The sequence below is a fragment of the Bos taurus genome, chromosome X (assembly GCF_002263795.3).
Source record: "Bos taurus isolate L1 Dominette 01449 registration number 42190680 breed Hereford chromosome X, ARS-UCD2.0, whole genome shotgun sequence".
NCBI lineage: Eukaryota > Metazoa > Chordata > Mammalia > Artiodactyla > Bovidae > Bos > Bos taurus.
Window position 1 is genome coordinate 56,628,450 of NC_037357.1, and position 23,368 is coordinate 56,651,817.

Genomic DNA, 23,368 nt, shown 5'->3' on the forward strand with positions numbered 1-23,368 from the left:
GCATGACCAGAGGAGCTACCCCACGCCCGAGGCCAGGGGCAGCGGCCTGGAGGAGCTACCCCATGCCTGAGGTCAGGGGCGGTGGCTGGGAGGAGCTACCCCATGCCCGAGGACAGGGGCGGTGGCCGAGAGTGCCAGGCTGCGACGGCGCAGGAGCAGCCAAGAGGAGCTACCCCAGGCCTGAGATCAGGGGCTGCAGCCGAGAGTGCCAGGCTGCGACGGCGCAGGAGCAGCCGAGAGGAGCTACCCCAGGCCCGAGATCAGGGGCTGTGGCCGAGAGTGCCAGGCTGCGATGGCACAGGAGCAGCCAAGAGGAACTACCAAGACCGAGGCCAGGGGTGGTGGCTGGGAGGAGCTACACCATGCCCGAGGTCAGGGGCTGCAGCCGGGAGGCACTACCACATGCCCGAGGCCAGGGGCGGCTGCCGAGAGTGCCAGGCTGCGATGGCGCAGGAGCAGCAGAGTGCTAGGCCGCAACGGCGCAGTAGCCGCAGAGTGCCAGGCGGCGACGGCGAAGGAGCGGCTGAGAGGAGCTACCCCAGGCCCGAGGCCAGGGGCGGCAGCAGGGAGGCGCTAACCCACGCCCGAGGCCAGGGTTGGCGGCCTGGAGGAGCTACCCCACGCCCAAGGCCATGGGTGTCAGCCTGGAGGAGCTACCCCATGCCCGAGGACAGGGGCGGCGGCCGGGAGGAGCTACCCCACGCCCGAGGCCGGGGGGGGGGGCCTGGAGGAGCTACCCCACGCCCGAGGCCATGGGCGTCAGCCTGGAGGAGCTACCCCACGCCCCAGGACAGGGGCAGCGGCCTGGAGGAGCTACCCCACACGTGAGGCCATGGGCATCAGCCTGGAGGAGCTACCCCACGCCCAAGGACAGGGGCAACGGCCTGGAGGAGCTACCCCACGCCTGAGGACAGGGGCGGTGGCCTGGAAGAGCTACCCCAGGCCTGAGATCAGGGGCTGCGGCTGAGAGTGCCAGGCTGCGATGGTGCAGGAGCGGCAGAGTGCCAGGCTGCGATGGCACAGGAGCGGCCAAGAGGAGCTACCAAGACCGAGGCCAGGGGTGGCGGCTGGGAGGAGCTACCCCATGCCCGAGGCCAGGGGCAGTGGCCTGGAGGAGCTACCCCATGCCAGAGGTCAGGGGCCGCGGCCTGGAGGAGCTACACCAGGCCCGAGGCCAGGGGCTGCAGCCGGGAGCCACTACCACATGCCCGAGGCCAGGGGCCACCGCTGGGAGGAGCTACCCCACGTCCGAGGTCAGGGGCGGCTGTCAAGAGTACCAGGCTGCGACAGCACAGGAGCAGCAAAGTGCTAGGCCACAACGGCGCAGTAGCCGCAGAGTGCCAGGCGGTGACGGCGAAGGAGCGGCTGAGAGGAGCTACCCCAGGCCCGAGGCCAGGGGCGGCAGCAGGGAGGCGCTACCCCACACCCGAGGCCAGGGTTGGCGGCCTGGAGGAGCTACCCCACGCCCGAGGCCATGGGTGTCAGCCTGGAGAAGCTACCCCACGCCCGAGGACAGGGGCCGCGGCCTGGAGGAGCTACCCCACGCCCAAGGCCAGGGGTGGCGGCCTGGAAGAGCTACCCCATGCCTGAGGCCATGGGCATCAGCCTGGAGGAGGTACCCCGCACCCGAGGACAGGGGTGGCGGCCTGGAAGAGCTACCCCATGCCCGAGGACAGGGGCTGCAGCCGAGAGTGCCAGGCTGCAACGGCGCAGGAGCAGCAGAGTGCCAGGCTGCGACGGCGCAGGAGCAGTAGAGTTCCAGGCTGCGACAGCACAGGAGCGGCCGAGAGGAGCTACCAAGACCAAGGCCATGGGCGTTAGCCTGGAGGAGTTACCCCACGCCCGAGTTCAGGGGTGGTGGCCGGGAGGAGCTACCCCACGCCGGAAGCCAGGTGTGGCAGCCGAGAGTACCAGGCTGCCACGGCGCAGGAGCGGCCAAGAGGAGCTACCCCAGGTCCAAGGAGAGGTGGCTGTGCAGGCTCAGGAGGGCGGAGAGGAGCTACTCCACGAACAAGGTCAGGAGGGGCGGCGGTAAGGAGATACCCCCTCACCCAAGCTAAGGAGCAGTGGCTGCGCTTTGCTGGAGCAACCGTGAAGAGATACCCCACATCCAAGGTAAGAAAAACCCAAGTAAGAAGGTAGGTATTGTGAGAGGGCATCAGAGGGCAGACACACTGAAAGCATAATCACAGAAAGCTAGTCAATCTAATCACATGGACCACAGCCTTGTCTAACTCAGTGAAACTAAGCCATGCCGTGTGGGGCCACCCAAGACAGACGGGTCATGGTGGACAGGTCTGACAGAATGTGGTCCACTGGAGAAGGGAATGGCAAACCACTTCAGTATTCTTTCCTTGAAAATCCCATGAACAGTATGAAAAGGCAAAATGATAGGATACTGAAAGAGAAACTCCCCAGGTCAGTAGGTGCCCAATATGCTACTGGAGATCAGTGGAGAAATAACTCCAGAAAGAATGAAGGGATGGAGCCAAAGCAAAAACAATACCCAGTTGTGGATGTGACTGGTGATAGAAGCAAGGTCCGATCCTGTAAACAGCAATATTGCATAGGAACCTGGAATGTTAGGTCCATGAATCAAGGCAAATTGGAAGTGGTCAAACAGGAGATGGCAGGAGTGAATGTTGACATTTTAGGAATCAGCGAACTATTAAGGTTTACTACACAGCTATAGTAATCAAGACAGTATGGCATTGGAAGAGGGATAGGCACATGCATCATTGAAACAGGATAGAGAACTAAAAATAGACACACACAAACATGCCCAGCTTCTTTTAAAAGCAGTTCATTGGAGGAAGGATAGCCTTTTCAACAAATGGTGTTTGAGCAATTGAACATTCATAGTTGTGGGCTTCCTTGGTGGCTCAGTGGTAAGGAATCTGCCTGCCAGTGCAGGAGACATGGGTTCGATCCCTCAGTCGAGAAGATCCCTTGGAGGAAACAGCAACCCATTCCAATATTGCCTGGGAAATCCCATGGACAGAGGAGCTTGCTGGGCTATAGTCCATGGGGTCACAAAGAGGCAGACACAGTGACAGTGACAACAACACAGTTTTTAAAAAGGCAGAAAAAAATGAACCTTAGCCTAACCTTCATACCTTATACAAAAATTAAAATGAATTGCAAATTTAAATGCAAAATAAAAAACTATAGAACTTTAGAAACAGCATATGAGAAAATCTTCAGGATCTAGGGCTATGCAAAATTTAAAACTTAAATTTTTTTGCTCTGTGAATGACTCTGTTAGGAGGATTAAAAGGCAAGCTAAAAAACCATTGGGAGTTTTACAAACCATATATCCAACAGAGAACTCAAAACTGAAAAATATAAATAACTTTCAATAAAGTAAAAACAAAAACAGTCCAGTTAGAAAATGGAAAAAAGACATGAACAGATATTGCACTGAAGAGGATATACAGATAAGCACACAAAATGGTGTTGAACATATCAGTCATTAAATAAATGCAAATAGAACTACAAAAAACCATTACATAGCTATCAGAATGACAAAAATAAAAAACAGTGATAATACGAAATGTTGATAATGATGGAGATAAAAAGTCACTCACACATTGCTGGTGGGAATAAAAAGTGGTATAACCGTGCTAAAAAAACAGTTTGGCAGTTTCTTATAAAACTAAACATAGAGCTACTATCAGTTCAGTGCTCAGTCGTGTCCAACTCTTTGCGACTCTGTGGACTGCAGCACACCAGGCCTCCCTGTCCATCACCAAGTCCCGGACCTTACTCAAACTCATATCCATCGAGTCAGTGATGTCATCCAGCCATCTCATCCTCTGTCATGCCCTTCTCCTCCTGCCTTCAATCTTTCCGAGCATCAGGGTCTTTTCAAATGAGTCAGTTCTTCGCATCAGGTGGCCAAAGTATTGGACTTTCAGCTTCAACATCAATCCTTCCAGTGAATATTCAGGACTGATTTCCTTTAGGATTGACTGATTGGATCTCCTTGTAGTCCAAGGGACTCTCAAGAGTCTTCAACACCACAGTTCAAAAGCATCAATTCTTTGGCACTCAGCTTTCTTTATAGTCCAACTCTCACATCCATACATGACTACTGGAAAAACCATAGCTTTGACTAGACAGACCTTTGTTGGCAAAGTAATGTCTCTGCTTCTTGATATACTGTCTAGGTTGGACATAGCTTTTCTTCCAAAGAGCAAGCATCTTTTAGTTTCATGGCTGGGGTCACCATCTGCAGTGATTTTGGAGCCCCCCCCCAAAATAAAGTCTCTCACTGTTTCCATTAGGGAATCTATTTGCCGTGAAGTGATGGGACCGGATGCCATGATCTTAGTTTTCTGAATGTTGAGCTTTAAGCCAATTCTTTCACTTTGATCAAGAGGCTCTTTAGTTCTTCTTCACTTTCTGCTATAAGGGTGGTGTCATCTGCGTGTCTGAGGTTATTGATATTTCTCCCAGCAGTCTTGATTCCAGCTTGTACTTCATCCAGCCCGGCATTTTGCAAGATACACTCTGCATTTAAGTTAAATAAGCAAGGTGACAATATACAACCTCAACGTACTCCTTTCCCGACTTGGAACCAGTCTGTTGTTCCATGTCCAGTTCTAATTGTTGTTTTTTGACCTGCGTACAGAAGTTCTAACTGTTGCTTCTTGACCTTCATACAGTTCTTGCAGGCCAGGAACTACTATATGACCCAGTAATTGTACTCCTGGGCATTCATCCTAGATAAGTGGAAATTTATGTTCACACAAAAACCTAGAAATTAATCTTCATTAGAGTTTTATTTATAATAGCTACAAACTGGAAACAACCCAAATGTCTTTCACCAGGCAAATAGAGAAGTTAAACAAACCCTGGTATATTCATACCCTGGAATACTACTTAACCATAAAAAGGAATGAACTATGCAATACACATGATGACCTGGATGAATCTTCCAAGAATTATGCTGAGTGCAAAAATCCAGTCTCAAAGATTACATACTTTATGATTCCACATATATAACATTCTTAAAATGGCCAAATTTAGAAACAAAGGACTGGTTAGAGGTTAAGGGCAGGGATAGGAGAGACCAAGTATCTGGGAGAGAAGTGGGTATAGCTATTAAGGGAACTGTGAGAGATCCTTGTGGTGATGGTAATGTTCTATATTTTGACTGCATCACTGTCAATATTCTGGTTAGGATATTATACTACAGTTTTTCAGAGTGCTCTTGTTGGTAAAAATTAGGTGACGGGTATGAGATATCTCTGTATTATTTCTTATAACCACATGTGAATCTATAATTATCTTAATTTCAACTCTTTTATATTTGGCAGTTTTATTTTAGGCTGCAAAAACAAAAGTGAGCAAACAAGCAGACAACAAAAAACTTAAAATAGGCTTGGAAATTATGTAAATTCATCCTTTCCAGGGAACCAAAAGACAGACCAGCACAGGTTATCCTCAAGGCCATGTATATCCTGCTTCACTGAAGCTTGCACTCTGCTGGGTTCTGTTTTGTTTTTTTTTTTTTTTAATTGGAGGCCAATTACTTTACAATATTATAGTGGTTTTTGCCATACATTGACATGAATCAGCCATGGATGTACATGTGTTCCCCATCCTGAACCCCCCTCCCACCTCCCTCCCCATCCCAAACCCCCCTCCCACCTCCCTCCCCATCCCATCCCTCTGGGTCATCCCAGTGCACTAGCCCTGAGCACCCTGTCTCATGTGTCAAACCTGGGCTGGTGATCTGATTCACATATGGTAATATACATGTTTCAATGCTATTCTCTCAAATCATCCCACCCTCGCCTTCTCCCCCAGAGTCCAAAAGACTATTCTATGCATCTGTCTCTTTTGCTGTCTCGCATTTGGATTACTGTTACCATTTTTCTAAATTCCACATATATGCGTTAGTATACTGTATTAGTGTTTTTCTTTCTGGCTTCACTCTGTATAATAGGCTTCAGTTTCATCCACCTCATTAGAACTGATTCAAATGTATTCTTTTTAATGGCTGAGTAATATTCCATTGTGTATATGTACCACTGCTTTCTTATCCATTCGTCTGCCGATGGACATCTAGGTTGCTTCCATGTCCTGGCTATTATAAACAGTGAATATTGGGGTACACGTCTCTCTTTCAATTCTGGTTTCCTTGGGGAGTATGCCCAACAGTGGGACTGCTGTGTCACATGGCAGTTCTATTTCCAGTTTTTTAAGGAATCTCCACACTGTTCTCCATAGTGGCCTGTACTAGTTTGCATTCCCACCAACAGTGTAAGAGGGTTCCCTTTTCTCCACACCCTCTCTAGCATTTATTGTTTCCAGACTTTTGGATAGCAGCCGTTCTGACCAGCGTGAGATGGTACCTCATTGTGGTTTTGATTTGTATTTCTCTGATAATGAGTGATGTTGAGCATCTTTTCCTGTGTTGTTAGCCATCTGTATGTCTTCTTTGGATAAATGTCTGTTTAGTTCTTTGGCCCATTTTTTGATTGGGTTGTTTATTTTTTCTGGAATTGAGCTGCAGGAGTTGCTTGTATATTTTTGAGATTAATTCTTTGTCAGTTGCTTTGTTTGCTATTATTTTCTCCCATTCTGAAGGCTGTCTTTTCACCTTGCTTATAGTTTCCTTTGTTGTGCAGAAGTTTTTAATTTTAATTAGGTCCCATTTGTTTATTTTTGCTTTTATTTCCAATATTCTGGGAGGTGGGTCATAGAGGATCCTGCTGTGGTTTATGTTGGAGAGTGTTTTGCCTATGTTCTCCTCTAGGAGTTGTATAGTTTCTGGTCTTACATTTAGATCTTTAATCCATTTTGAGTTTATTTTTGTGTATGGTGTTAGAAAGTGTTGTAGTTTCATTCTTTTACAAGTGGTTGACCAGTTTTCCCAGCACCACTTGTTAAAGAGATCCTTTCCTCCATTGTATATTCTTGCCTCCTTTGTTGAAGATAAGGTGTCCATAGGTGCATGGATTTATCTCTGGGCTTTCTATTTTGTTCCATTGATCTATATTTCTGTCTTTGTGCCATACTGTCTTTGTACCATACTGTCTTTTAAAAAAAATTTTTTTTAAATATAAATTTATTTATTTTGATGCTAAGTCACTTCAGTCGTGTCTGACTCTGTGCAACCCCGTAGACGGCAGCCCACCAGGCTCCCCCATCCCTGGGATTCTCCAGGCAAGAACACTGGAGTGGGTTACCATTTCCTTCTCCAATGCATGAAAGTGAAAAGTAAAAGTGAAGTCGCTCAGTAATATCCGACTCTTAGCGACCCATGGACTGCAGCCTACCAGGCTCCTCCGTCCATGGGATTTTCCAGGCAAGAGTACTGGAGTGGGGTGCCATTGCCATCTCCAAAATGGAGGTTAATTACTTTACAATATTGTATTGGTTTTGCCGTACATCAACATGAATCCGCCACAGGTATACACATGTTCCCCATCCCGAACCCCCCTCCCTCCTCCCTCCCCATACCATCCCTCTGGGTCGTGGGCTTTGCAGTAGAGCCTGAAGTTAGGTAGGTTGATTCCTCCAGTTCCATTCTTCTTTCTCAAGATTGTTTTGGCTATTTGAGGTTTTTTGTTTTTCCATACAAATTGTGAAATTATTTGTTCTAGTTCTCTGAAAAATACCATGGGTAGCTTGAAAGGGATTGCGTTGACTCTATAGATTGCTTTGGATAGTATATTCATGTTCACTATATTGATTCTACCAATCCATGAACACGGTATATTTCTCCATCTATTTGTGTCCTCTTTGATTTCTTTCACCAGTGTTTTATAGTTTTCTATATATAGGTCTTTTGTTTCTTTAGGTAGATATATTCCTGAGTATTTTATTATTTTCGTTGCAATGGTGAATGGAATTGTTTCCTTAATTTCTCTTTCTGTTTTCTCATTGTTAGTGTATAGGAATGCAAGGGATTTCTGTGTGTTAATTTTATATCATTCAACTTTATTATATTCATTGATTAGCTCTAGTAATTTTCTGGTGGAGTCTTTAGGGTTTTCTATGTAGAGGATCGTGTCATCTGCAAACAGTGAGAGTTTTACTTCTTCTTTTCCAATCTGGATTCCTTTTATTTCTTTTTCTTCTCTGATTTCTGTGGCTAAAACTTCCAAAACTATGCTGCATAGTAGTAGTGAGAGTGGGCACCCTTGTCTTGTTCCTGACTTTAGGGGAAATGCTTTCAATTTTTCACCATTGAGGATAATGTTTGCTGTGGGTTTGTCATATATAGCTTTTATTATGTTGAGGCATGTTCCTTCTATTCCTGCTTTCTGGAGGGTTTTTTTTTTTTATCATAAATGGATGTTGAATTTTGTCAAAGGCTTTCTCTGCATCTATTGAGATAATCATATGGTTTTTATTTTTCAATTTTTTAATGTGGTGTATTACATTGATTGATTTACAAATACTGAATAATCCTTGCATTCCTGGGATAAAGCCCACTTGGTCATGATATATGATCTATTTAATATGTTGTTGGATTCTGATTGCTAGAATTTTGTTAAGGATTTTTGCATCTATGTTCATCGGTGATATTGGCCTGTAGTTTTCTTTTTTTGTGGCATCTTTGTCAGGTTTTGGTATTAGGGTGATGGTGGCCTCATAGAATGAGTTTGGAAGTTTACCTTCCTCTGAAATTTTCTGGAAGACTTTGAGTAGGATAAGTGTTAACTCTTCTCTAAATTTTTGGTAGAATTCAGCTGTGAAGCCATCTGGTCCTGGGCTTTTGTTTGCTGGAAGATTTCTGATTACAGTTTCAATTCAATTTCTGTGCTTGTGATGGGTCTGTTAAGATTTTCTGTTTCTTCCTGGTTCAGTTTTGGATAGTTTTACTTTTCTAAGAATTTGTCTATTTCTTCCAAGTTGTCCATTTTATTGGCATATAGTTGCCAATAATAGTCTCTTATGATCCTTTGTATTTCTGTGTTTGTTGTGATCTCTCCATTTTCATTTCTAATTTCATTGATTTGATTTTTCTCCCTTTGTTTCTTGATGAGTCTGGCTAATGGTTTGTTAATTTTATTTAACTTCTCAAAGAACCAGCTTTTGGCTTTGTTTATTTTTGCTATGGTCTCTTTTGTTTCTTTTGCATTTATTTCTGCCCTAATTTTTAAGATTTCTTTCCTTCTACTAACCCTGGGGTTCTTCATGTCTTTCTTTTCTAGTTGCTTTAGGTGTGAAGTTAGGTTATTTATTTGACTTTTTTCTTGTTTCTTGAGGTAAGCATGTATTGCTATGAACCTTCCCCTTAGCACTGCTTTTACAGTGTCCCCCAGGTTTTGGGTTGTTGTGTTTTCATTTTCATTTGTTTCTATGCATATTTTGATTTCTTTTTTGATTTCTTCTGTGATTTGTTGGTTATTCAGCAGTGTGTTGTTCAGCCTCCATATGTTGGAATTTGTAATTGTTTTTCTCCTGTAATTGACATCTAATCTTACTGCATTGTGATCAGAAAAGATGCTTGGAATGATTTCAATTTTTTTGAATTTACCAAGGCTAGATTTATGGCCCAGGATGTGATCTATCCTGGAGAAGGTTCTGTGCATGCTTGAGAAAAAGGTGAAATTCATTTTTTGGGGGTGAAATGTCCTATAGATATCAATTAGGTCTAACTGGTCTATTGTATCATTTAAAGTTTGTGTTTCCTTATTAATTTTCTGTTTAGTTGACCTATCCATAGGTGTAAGTGGGTTATTAAAGTCTCCCACTATTATTGTGTTATTGTTAATTTCCCCTTTCATACTTGTTAGCATTTGCCTTACATATTGCAGTGCTCCTATGTTGGGTACATATATATTTATAATTATTATATCTTCTTCTTGGATTGATCCTTTGATCATTATGTAGTGACCTTCTTTGTCTCTTTTCACAGCCTTTGTTTTAAAGTCTATTTTATCTGATATGTGTATTGCTACTCCTACTTTCTTTTGGTCACTGTTTGCATGGAATATCTTTTTCCAGCCCTTCACTTTCAGTCTGTATGTGTCCCTTATTTCGAGGTGGGTCTCTTGTAGACAACATATATAGGGGTCTTGTTTTCATATCCATTCAGCCAGTCTTTGTCTTTTGGTTGGGGCATTCAACCCATTTACATTTAAGGTAATTATTGATAAGTATGATCCCGTTGCCATTTACTTTATTGTTTTGGGTTCGAGTTTATACACCCTTGTTGTGTTTCCTGTCTAGAGAAGTTCCTTTAGCATTTGTTGGAGAGCTGGTTTGGTGGTGCTGAATTCTCTCAGCTTTTGCTTGTCTGTAAAGCTTTTGATTTCTCCTTCATATTTGAATGAGATCCTTCCTGGGTACAGTAATCTGGGCTATAGGTTATTTTCTTTCATCACTCTTAAGTATGTCCTGCCATTCCCTTCTGGCCTGAAGAGTTTCTATTGAAAGATCAGCTGTTATTCTTATGGGAATTTCCTTGTGTGTTATTTGTTGTTTTTCCCTTGCTGTTTTTAATATTTGTTCTTTGTGTTTGATCTTTGTTAATTTGATTAATATGTGTCTTGGGGTGTTTCACCTTGGGTTTATCCTATTTGGGACTCTCTGGGTTTCCTGGACTTGGGTGATTATTTCCTTCTCCATTTTAGGGAAGTTTTCAACTATTATCTCCTAAAGTATTTTCTAATTGTCTTTCTTTTTGTCTTCTTCTGGGACTCCTATGATTCGAATGTTGGGGTATTTCACATTGTCTGAGAGGTCTCTGAGGTTGTCTTCATTTCTTTTAATTCTGTTTTCTTTTTTCCTCTCTGCTTCATTTATTTCTGCCATTCTATCTTCTACCTCACTTATCCTATCTTCTGTCTCCGTTATTCTACTATTGGTTCCCTCCAGAGTGTTTTTGATCTCATTTATTGCATTGTTCATTATATATTGACTCTTTTTTATTTCTTCTAGGTACTTGTTAAACCTTTCTTGCATTTTCTTGATCCTTGTCTCCAGACTATTTATCTGGAACTCCATTTTGTTTTCAAGATTTTCGATCATTTTCACTATCATTATTCGGAATTCTTTATCAGGTAGATTCCCTATCTATTCCTCTTTTGTTTGGTTTAGTGGGCATTTATCCTATTCCTTTACCTGCTAGGTGTTTCTCTGCCTTTTCATCTTGTTTAGATTGCTGTGTTTGGGGTGGCCTTTCTGTATTCTGGCAGTTTGTGGTTCCTCTATTGTGGAGGTTTCTCGCTATGGGTGGGTTTGTACGGGTGGCTTGTCAAGGTTTCCTGGTTAGGGAAGCTTGTGTCAGTGTTCTGGTGGGTAGAGCTGGATTTCTTCTCTCTGGAGTGCAGTTAAGTGTCCAGTAATGAGTTTTGAGATGTCAGTGTGTTTGGAGTGACTTTGTGCAGCCTGTATATTGAAGCTCAGGGCTGTGTTCCTGTGTTGCTGGAGAGTTTGTGTGGTATGTCTTGCTCTGGAACTTGTTGGCTCTTGGGTGGTGCTTGGTTTCAGTATAGTTACGGAGACATTTGATGAGCTCCTATCTATTAATGTTCCCTGGATTCAGGAGTTCTCTGGTGTTCTTAGGATTTGGACTTAAGCTTTCTGCCTCTGGTTTTCAGTCTTATTCTTACAGTAGCCTCAAGACTTCTCCATCTATACAACACTGATGATAAAACATCTAGGTTAATGATGAAAAGTTTCTCCACAGTGAGGGACACCCAGAGAGGTATACAGAGTTACATGGAGAAGATAAGAGGGGGGAGGGAGATAGAGGTGATCAGGAGGAGAAAGGGGAAATCAAAAGGGGAGAGAGCAAGCTAGCCAGTAATCACTTCCCTATGTGCTCTCTACAGTCTGGATCCCTCAGAGATGTTCATGGAGTTACAGAGAAGAGAAGAGGGAGGAAGGAGACAAAGGTGGCCAGGAGGATCCAGCCAGTAATCAGTGCCATAAGTGTTCTACACAGCCCAGAACACACAACGAGATTCACAGAGTTGGGTAGAGAAGAAAAGGGGGAGGGGGGAGATAGAGGCGACCTGATGGAGAAAAAGGAGAGTCAAAAGGGGGAGAGAGCAATCAAGCCAGTAATCTTGCTCCCAAGTAAAAATGGGTACTAAGATTGGGTTCTTAAAGGTATAAAGTTGATAACAAATACCAAAAAGCAAAAATTAAAAATCTAGAGAAGAGGTTAGATTCTCAAAAATGTAATATTAAAAAAGTCACAAAAATTATAAAATATATATGTAGTTTGCTTTAAAAATAGGGTCTTTTTCTGCAAGGTAATAGTAGGTTATAAAAATGAAAATTAAAGGATAATAGAGGACTTAAAAATTTTTTTAATTTAAAAATGATAATAGTAAAAATATATCTCAGACTTTCTCTGGAGCTGTTGTTGACAGTGTGGAGTCAGTTCATTTTCAGATAGTTCCTTGATCCAGCTTATATTTCTCAAGATCTATATGCCCCTTCCTATGTATACAGTGCTAACTACAGGGTTTTAATCTATTGCACCTGTCACTTCCAAAGTGGTTCCCTCTGTTTATTTTAGCTTCTTCTGATTGCTGGTCTCTTCAGTGTCTAATTTCTGTCCTGCCACAAGGGGAGCGGTCGTGGTCACTTTTTTTAGCCTCACTTGTTCAGTCGTGCTGTAGAGAGGGAGGAACACTGCAAACAAATATCACTGGCATGTGTGGGGAGTGCTCACAGTGTTTCAGCCACACGGGTTTTCCCCTATTCATGGCATGTGTGCTTTCTCAGTCTACACTGCTTAGGCTCTAGGTTGCTCTGCTGGGAACTGTCTGATGTGGGCCTTGGGTTGCATGCATTCCCCAGGTCTAAGCCACTCAGGTTCGGGTTCTCGGATACTCTAAAAAGGTGCAGACTTGGTTGGGCCTGTGTTTTGTGCCTGTCCCAGATCCGAGAAGCTCAGGTGACCAGGTGCTTGGCGAGTGCAGTCGCCTCCAGTTGAAGGCTGTGTCTTATCACCTGCCCCGTCCCAGCTGCTCATGTATCTCTTCTGGGGAGCTGATCTCTGGCTGCGACACTCCCGGTGGATGTCAACCATCCAGAATCCCAAGAAGTCTTGGTTAGCAACAAAGTCTGCTTGCAGTTTGGTATAGGATACCTCTCTGGGGCCGCGATTGCCCCCTTCCAGCTCTGGCTGCCCTTGTCTGCCTATCTCCAGCAGGGAATGGGCCAGTCTGCAGCCGGCTAGCTCTTCTCAGTCCTTTGTTCTGTGAGTGGGCCTGGCAGTGTCTTAGGTTAGGGCTTTTCGCGGGATAGCTGTCCCACAGTCTGGGTTGCTATCTCAAGCTAGTTCCCTCAGATTGCCCTCGGGGCATTCAGGCTTGGTCCTTACCCTAAGCAGTGCAGCCCGCACCTCCCTGTCCAGCCCCCGCTTGCTAGTGGAGGATGTGAAAGCCTGGGCTGCTGCTCTGCTGGGAGTTGCTGTTAGGCACGTAATCTGTGGGGTTTAATTATTTATTTATTTTTCTTCCCAGTTATCTTGCCCTCTGAGATTCCAAGGCTCACCACAGACCCACTGGAGAGAGTGTTTCCTGGTGTTTGGAAACTTCTTTCTTTTTAAGACTCCCTTCCTGGGATGGATGTCTGTCCCCACCTCTTTTGTCTCTCTTTTTATCTTTTATATTTTTTCCTACCTCCTTTCGAAGACAATGGGATGCCTTTCTGGGTGTTTGATGTCCTCTGCCAGCATTCAGAAGTTGTTGTGTGGAATTTGCTCGGCATTCAAATATTCCTTTGATGAATTTGTGGGGGAGAAAGTGGTCTCCCCGTCCTACTCCTCTGCCATCTTAGGACCACCCCCCTTCTCTGTCTTTTAGCTGCCGCCATTCTGGACTCCTTTTTCCTATTCCAACTACCTAACAGTAGGATTTAGGATGGGTTATTAAGTTATGGATTTAATCAGATAAAATCTCCTGTAGCAACCTTAACTCCAATAGACAAACTCAAGAGCCAAAAATCTCCATTTTCAAAACTCAGAATTTTCCTGCTAGTCCATCTCTGTCCCATCCCAAAGGACCCAACACTCCTCTGCACTCCAGCATGAATGCTTCTCCCTATCTCCCCCTTACTCACTCCATGGCCACAGGAGTGACCACATCTGCTGGGTTGACAGGGGACACAAAATTACCCAATGCTACATGGAAGAGGCTACATTTCAGCTGGGCCTTGAGAGATTGGGAGGGATTTTATCAAAGATGGAGGGAAGGAATTTTTCAGAAAAGCCATGGTGTAAATTTACTTATTCAAATGATGTTTATTGGTATCTCCTACGTGCCAGGCTCTAGGAACAAGGTGAAGAAGGGCACAGACTTTGGAGTCAGCAGGACCTAGGCTCTGTTGGATGGAAAAAAAAAAAAAAAAAACGCTCAACCTAAAAGTTGAGATTTAGAATTTATTCAAGGGACTTTCTGAGAACTTAAGCCTGGGAGGCAGACTCTCAGATAGCTCTAAGGGATGGTTCTTAAGAGTTATGGGAAGAATTGGGATATACAGTAGTTTTGCAACAAAGACCAGATAGTTGGAACATCAAAAGACTATCACCACTATTTAAAGAAAACCCAGACATCTCAAGTTAATGAATTTAGTGCTTTTCCTGTGTCTTTGTGTGCATGCTCAGTCGTGTCTGACTCTGTGTGACCCCATGGACTATAACCTTCCAGGCTCCTCTGTCCATGGAGTTTTCCAGGCTAGAATACTGGAGTGGGTTGACATTTCCTACTCCAGGAATTTCCTGTGTGGGAAGATGCAAGAGTCTAGGCTCATTGAAATCATTCATTTGATACGCACCTTAGCTATCTAGGGCCAGTATCCTGTTCTTTCCCATCCTGAGTCCCCTCAGGGCTCACCGTTGGGGCAGCTGCTGTGGTTGAGGGCATCCTTTGTTTGCTAATATGGCAAGAGCCATTTTTCTTTTCTTTTTTTAAGAATAAAGATTTTATTGAGAACAAAGGGCTGAGGTAGTGAGGGGCACAGCAAAGATAGCCAGCCAACTTCCTTTTTTCCAGTTTTACAAAGCATTTTTTAAAATGAGTTTTTTTAAACTGAAGGATAATTGTTTTACAGAATTGTGTTGGTTTCTACCAAACATCAACATGAATCAGCCATAGGTATACGTATGTCCCCTCCCTCCTGGACATTTTTCTTTTTAAAAAATATTTATTTATTTGGCTATGCTAAGTCTCAGTTGCAGCACATGGGATCTTCGATTGTGGTAGGCAGATCTTTAACTGTGGCATATGGGATTTAGTTCCCCCACCAGGAATCAAACTTGGGCCCCCTGCATTGGGAGTGCAGAGTCTCAGCCGCTGGATCACTGGGGAAATCATAGGCAACATTTTTCATTCACAGTCCCAAATACCTGGTTTTACCCTCATCCACCACATTGGCCTCACTGCCTATAGCAGCCTCCTCTTTTCCTTGGGTCCCAGAAGCAGCTCCCAGGGCACCCTCACTGCTCAAATGCAGCTGTCTAACTTGCATCCATTTTCCATCCAATTCCTGCTGCCCAAATATGCTTCCTCAGTTCAGTTCAGTCACTCAGTCGTGTCCAACTCTTTCCGACCCCATGAACTGCAGCACGCCAGGCCTCCCTGTCCATCACCAACTCCTGGAGTTCACTCAAACTCACGTCCATCCAGTCGGTGATGCCATCCAGCCATCTCATCCTCTGTCGTCCCCTTCTCCTCCCCCCAATCCCTCGTAGCTGGAATTCTGTCCTGATACACCAGAGGCCCATTTTGGTGATTTTTGAATTTATCTGTAGCAACTTTAACTAAAGTATTGCAAACTCAGGTACAAAACTCCAACTCCCTCATCCCCAGCCTCAGGTTAAAAAAAGCCCCCCAGACCCTGTTTGCAGACACTGCTCCAGGTCCCTCGTCCACCTCTCCAACAACCCCATGCCTCTGTGCACATGTGCAGGGGGCTGTGGCAGCCATGTTGTTTCCTTTTTATTGTTTCTGTGCGGGTAGTTGTGTGGTCCTCAGGGGCTGAATGGATGTGTTTGTGAGGGTTTCTGCTGGAACCCGTAAGTATTAGTGCAAGGTTTAGTGGCCTTATACTTCATTGTCCCAAGCCAGGCTGTAAAAATGGTGCTGCCAGTCTTTGTATACTGTGACAAGACTTTCATTGTGGTAAGACTTTCATCGCAGGGAGGTAAGTCCCAGAACTTCCTGGAGCCAGCAATGAACTATGGTCACTCTTTTTATACCCTTATAAATACCAGGGAACAAAATCAGGGGTAAAAAGAGAGGGTTCTGGCCCGGAAAGGCAGTTTGAACCTCTTGGTAATAAGTCTGAGTCTGTTGCATTAGTCTTTTGCAGTGCTGGATTGTATCTGCTTATAGCACAGTGGAGTGGAAAATTGGTGTGTAATGCCCAGTCTTCACTAGTCTGTGATATAGTCATCAAGTGACAATCAGTGTCTGCCAGAAGGAAAGGGCCCCTTAGGGCCAATGACACTACCTTAGGCTAATGTAGGTGTAAGTATTCAGAAAGTTTAGATAGCCTGAAACCCCATTAGCTCAAGTAGTCAGTTCCAGCAGAAAGCAAGGTGAGATTGGAGCTCCAGCCCCGGAGACCTCCTAGCCAGGCTGGGCTGTGAGCTGGAAGGGGATGGTGTACAGTGGCTTTGGTACTTCAGTGACCTGGAACCCTTGCCACTGGAACCAGTCCAGTCCTGACCCTGAGACAGTGGTGACCTCACCCACTGTGATCTGAAGGCTGTATTGGCTTTCCTGGGTCCTGACCATGCCTGCAGCTGATGCCCTCCCAGTCCACCCTGGCCAGGTCACCAAGGATGTGGCACCTTTGGGAAGTGAGCTTGGTGTGGCAAGAATAATGGTGACAGCCCAGATGCTAGATGGACTGTGAGGAGCCTTGAGGACTGGGGGAGGGGGACCAGTGTGGGTGTCAGCTAGACCATTTCAACTTCAGAGCATGGAACCACACAGTCCTGGGGCTCTGGTGTGACTGCTCTTCCCAGTTGGGTGAGACGCTACTGGGTCCTGGCAACAATGAATAAAGTCTTTGCCAGAGCAGAAGCCTGCTGGAATCCTGAAAAAAGATAAATAGTTGGTGGGGAGTCAGTGACCAATGGGTGGTCTCCATTCTACCAGGCCACAATAATGGAAAAAAAGAAAAGGCAAGACAGCATGCTGCATTTGGTCAATAGAAACACCCAGGGAAGACTTTCTGTCCCTTGTTTGAAGTCCCCTGTATATACAGTAATTGAAAAGGATGCTCTTGACTTTCCCCCAAGCCTTTTAAAAGAAAACTTTTTTTTTTTTTTTTTGCTGTCATAGGCTGTCTAGAAGTAAGGCTCCATTTTTTTCTCTTTTCAAGAATTAAGTTTTTCTGAGATAAATTTTGCTATTTTAACCACTTGAAAGTGTACAGTTTGGTGATTTTTCATATATTCACAATATTGTGCAACCATCACCACTAATTCCAGAGCTTTTTCATTAACCCAAAGATAAGTTCAGTACCCTTTAAATAGTTGTTTCCCATTCTCCACCTGGCAATTGCTAATTTGTTTCCTGTCTCTATGGACTTTCCTACTCTGGACATTTCATATAAATAAAATCAGAAAATATATGCCATTTTGTGTTTGGCTTGTTTCACTTTCCATAATGTTTTCAAGGGTCATCTGTGTTGTAGTATGTATCAGCACTTCATTCCTTTTTTTCTTCAACTAAGACAGCAAAAGAGATTATTTGTTGTACATGGGTTACACTCAGTGACAACTGAGAACAAATTAGTCCAGAATGTCAGAGATCCAGGGCAAAGGACCAAAAGTGAAAGTGTTAGTCACTCATGTCATGTCTGAGCCTTTGTGACGCCATGGACTGTAGCTCAACAGGCACCTCTGTCCATGGGATTCTCCAGGCAAGACTGCTGGAGTGGGTAGCCATTTCCTTCTCCAGGGGATCTTCCCGACCCAGGGATTGAACTTGGGTCTCTTGCATTGTAGGCAGATAGTTTACTGTATGATCCACAAGGGAAGCTCTAAAAGAACAAAAGGGACCATTTTAGTATGAGCAAAGTGGGTCTCCCAAAGGTAGTCGAGGTGATCAGAATGGCCATAGATATTCAAGATCCTTTGAAATGAGTTCTAGACGGTAGGCATGCAGTCCAACAATTTGCAGTAGTGTCCCTGGCTTCTGGCTTCCCTTGTTTCTATTCCTGTGGCTTCCATGGGTGTACAGGTTTACTTGGATCTCTGCCTCATCTTTCTTCTTTTGTGCTTCAGCCTGCACATTTGCTTCTTCCCCCACTTCACTTGTCATGGCACGGAAGTTTCTCAGAAGGTGGTGCTAAGGTCGAGAGACTTTGTTCCTTTTTAACTGCTGCATAATATTTCATTGTATGAGAATACCATGTTCCTGTATCCATTCATCAGTTGATGGACAGTTGGATTGTATCCAGTTTTTGAATAATGACTATAATGAATAATGCTACTGTGAACATTTGGGCATAGGTTTTTGTTTAAATGTAGGTTTTCACGTCTCACACCTAAGTATATACCTAGGTGTAGAACTGCAAGGTCATATGATAACTCTGGGCTTCCCAGGTGGTGCTAGTGGTAAAGAACCCACCTGCCAATGCAGGAGACACAAAGAGATGCAAGATCCCCTGGATTAGGGCATGGCAACTCACTCCAGTATTCTTGCCTGGAGAATCCCATGGACAGGGAGGCTGGCAGGCTATGGTCCATAGGTTCACAAAGGGTTAGATACAACTGAAGCAACTTAGCAAGCACACATGGAAACTCTATGTCTAACTTTTTGAAGAAATGCCAAGCTTTTTCCCACAGAGGCAGCACCATTTATATTCACAACAGCAGTGTATGAGGGTTCCAATTTCTCCAAATCCTCACTGACACAGTATTATTTTTTCCATTTGCTCAATTATAGCCATCCCAATGAGTGTATCTCACTGTGACTTTGATTTGTGCTTTCCAAATAACTAATGATGTTGTCATGTGTTTGTGCCATTTGTATATTTTCTTTGGAGAAATGTCTATTCAAATCCTTTGCCCATTTTTAAATTGTGTTCTTTGTCTTTTTACTGAGTTTATAAAGTTTTAAGCATTCTAATGTATTCTATATACTAGATTATCAGCTATATTCATTTGCAAATATCTTCTCTAATCCCATGGGTTGCCTTTTCACTTTCTTGGTAGTGTCTTGGTAGTGTCTAGGTAGTTAGTCTCCACTAACATAAGGTACAAGTATTTATTACCTGTCTTCTAAGAGTTTTATTGGAGAAGGAAATGGCAACCCACTCCAGTACTCTTGCCTGGAAAATTCCATGGATTAAGGAGCCTGGTAGGCTACAGTCCATGGGGTTGCAAAGAGTTTGCAGTATTAGCTATTACATTTGAGTCTTTCATTCACTTTGAGTATATTTTTCCATATTGTGTGAGGTGGGGTTCAAAATTATTATTATTATTTTGCATGTGGATATCCCTTTGTCCCTGCACTGTTTTTTGAAAAAAAAAAAAACTATCTTTTTTCCCATTAAATGGCCTTGGCACACTTATCAAAAATCAATTGACTATAGGTGTGTAAATTTCTTTTTGGACTGTTAGTTCTATTACATTGATCTATATGTCTGTCCTTATGATAATACCCCCACTATTTGGATTAATCTAGGTGTGTAGTAAGTTCTGAAATTGGAAAGTGTTAGATCCTAGCTTAGCTCTCCTTTTTCAAAATGGTTTTTGCTATTTTGGGTCCCATGCAATTCCATATAAATTTTAGGAACAGCTTGTCAGTTTCACCAAAGAAAGCAGTTGGAATTTTGATAAGGACTGCTTTCGGTCTATAGATTAATTTGGCAAATATTGCCGTCTTAATAGTATTGTCTTCCAATCCATGAACACAAGATATGTTTCCATTTATTTAGTCTTTAAAATATTTTTCTACAGATTTTGTAGTTTAGAGTGTACAGGTCTTGCACTTTCTCAGTTAATATTCTTATTTCATTCTTTTCGATGCTATTGTAAATTAAATAGTGTGCTTTTTTTTATTTTTCACTGCTAGTGTATAGAAATAATACTGATTTTTTTGTATGTTGATCTATGTCCTGCAACTTTGCTGAACCTCATGTATTAGCTATAATAGTTTATTTGTGAGTACTTTAGGGTTTTTTATATATAAGATCAAGTGATCAGTGGTACTTTTGAGTCTTCTTTTATTATATGGATGCCATTTATTTTTCTTTCTTAATTACCCTGACTAGAGGCTCCCATACAATGTTAAATAGAAGTGTCAAGAGCAGACATCCTTGCCCTGTTCCTGATCCTAGGAGAAAACATCCTTTTTTCACCATTATGTTACCTATGTGTGTGTGTCGTAGATACCCTTTGTCATCTTTAGAAAGTTCCCTTCTATTCCTAGTATTTTAAGTTTTTTAATCATGAAAGGGTGTTGGATTTTTGTCACATGCTTTCCCGTGTTTATTGGGATAATTATGTTTTCCCTCGTTAGTCTGTTGATATTGCATATTTGTTGACGTTCATAGGTTGAACCAATCTTGCACTCAAGGAATAAACCCCACGTAGTCATGTCATTGGGAGAAGGCAATGGCACCCCACTCCAGTACTGTTGCCCAGAAAATCCCATGGATGAAGGAGCCTGGTAGGCTGCAGTCCATGGGGTCGCTAAGAGTCAGACACGACTATGCGACTTCACTTTCACTTTCCACTTTCATGCATTGGAGAAGGAAATGGCAACCCACTCCAGTGTTCTTGCCTGGAGAATCCCATGGACAGAGAAGCCTGGTAGGCTGCAGTCCATGGGGTTGCACAGAGTCAGACACGACTGAAGCGACTTAGCAGCAACTTAGCAGTCATGTCATTTGTTGTTGTTTAGTTGCTAAGTGGTGTCTGACTCTCTTATATATAAGAGAGTCAGACAGTGGACTGTAGCAATGCCATGGACTGTAGCCTGCCAGGCTCCTCTGTCCACAGGATTTCCCAGGCAAGAATACTGGAGTGGGTTGCAATTTCCTTCTCCCGACCCAGGGATCAAACCTCTGTCTCCTGCATATAATTCTTTAACATGCTGATGTATTTGACTTTCTAGTATTTTGTATCTAGGTTCATAAGGGATATTGGTCTGCAGGTTTTTTTTTTTTTCTTGTGATGTCTTTGACTGGCTTTGATAATGTTGGCCTTATAGAATTAGCTGGGATGTGTTCCCTCCTTTTCTACTTTTTGGATGAGTTTGAGAAGTATTGGTTTTAATTCTCTAATTGTTTTATAGAATTCCCCAGTGAGATCATCTGGTCTTGAACTTTTTTTTTGTTTGTTTCATTTTTTCCCCTGCTGTGTCAGTGATTATACCCAAGGTGTTTGAATTTGCAGAGTGACTAAATGTCAACATGGAGAAGTTAATGATATTGAAAGGTTTTTATCCCTTACATTTTCCAAGAGGAGGGAGTATGCCATACCACACAAGGCCACATGGGGAAGCACCAATGTAAGTTAATAGGCAAGAAGGAGTAATTGGAAAGCCTAGGCCAGAGTCTTTATTGGGTTTCCTGGAAATCAAGGCAGAGCAGGGTAAATAGTTTAGGATTGGCTAGTCTGAATAATTCTAGTGGGCCTTGGGGCATAGGGAGGTTGTCTCTAATTGTCTGGTATCTGGCGTAGGTTGACTTAGTTCAGGGAAAATATTGGCTTGGTATATGAGAGTTAGATAAGGAGATGGCTCAAAGTATGGGCTCTAGACTACAGGGGCAGAGTAAACAAATTTGGCCGTTCGTTTGGCCCTGTAATTAGTGGATGCCAGAGACAGATACAGGTTCTAAGAAAACTCAGTTTGAACACTAACTAACTTTACCTGCTGTACAGACTTTCTAGTTTCTTCTGAGTCTAGTTTCTTCTTGATAGTTTGTGTGTTTCTAGGAGTTCGTTCCATCTAGATTATCTAATTTGTTGGCATACATTTGTATTCTTTATAATCCTTTAAAAAAATTACTCTAAGGTCAGCAGTAATGTCCTCTGTTTGATTTGTGATCTTAGTAATTTGAGACTTTTTTTCTTGGTCAGTCGATAAAGTTTTGTCAGTTTTGCTTTTTTTTTTCCCCCCAAAGAATGATTAATTGATTTTCTTTTCTCCAATTCATTTATTTATTCCCTAATCTTTGTTATTCCTTTTCTTCTGCTTGCTTTAGGGTTAGTTTCTTCTTGTTTTTCTAGTTACTTAAGGTGGACATTTGGATATTGTTATGAGATTTTTTTTAAATTTATTTTTTAATTGGTGGAAAATTGCTTTATCATATGTTGGTTTCTGCTGTACAACAACACGAATCAGTCATAATCACACACACACACACACACACACATATATATATATATATATATATATCCCCTCCCTCTTGAGCCTCCCTCTCCTCTTGCCATCCCCCCACTCTAGGTCATCACAGAGCACCAAGCTTGACTCCCTGTGTTTAATTTTATTTTATTTTTTTAGTTCTACCAGTTTATTGCTACCAACCCATCCCCTCCACCAGCCTCATGCGTGTGTGCTCAATAGTGTAACACCATGGACTGCAGCCCTCCAGGCTCTTCTGTCTATGGACTTTTCCAGGCAAGAATACTGGAGTGGGTTGCCATTTCCTTCTCCATCCCTGTGTTATATAGCAACTTCCCACTAACTGTCTGTTTTACACATGATAGTCAATGCTACTTTCTCAATTCATCCTACCCTCACCTTCCCTCACTGTGTCCACAAGTCTGTTCTCTACTAGGTTCATGAGTACCATTTTTCTGAATTCCATATACATGCATTAATATACAATACATGTTTTTCTCTTGAAATGCAATCAAAAGTATAATGAGGTATCACCTCACACTAGTCAGAATGGCCATCATCAAAAAATCTACAAACAACAAATGCTGGAAAGTATGTGGAACCAGTGCAGTAGGGAACTCTCCTGCACTGTTGATGGGAGTGTAAACTGATACAGTCATTATGGAAAACTGTATGGAGATTCCTTAAAAAACTCGGAGATCTTTCTTCTTTTTCAATGTAGGTATTTTACTGCTACAGGCTTCCCTCTGAGCACTGCTTTTGCTGTATCCCATATGTTTTGGTATGTTGCATTTTCATTTTTATTCATCTTAAAATATTTTCTAAATGCTATGTGATTTCTTTAACTCATTGGCTATTTAGGAGTGTGGTGTTTAGTTTCCTCTTATTTGTGAATTTACCAAATTTCATTCTATTGACTACTAGTTTCATTCCATTGTGACAAGACAGCATGTCTTATATCATTTCACTTTTAAAATTTACTGAAACTTATTTTGTGGCTTAATATATGGTCTCCTTTGGAGAATGTTCCATATGCAGTTGAGAAGAATGTATATTCTACTATTGCTGGGTGG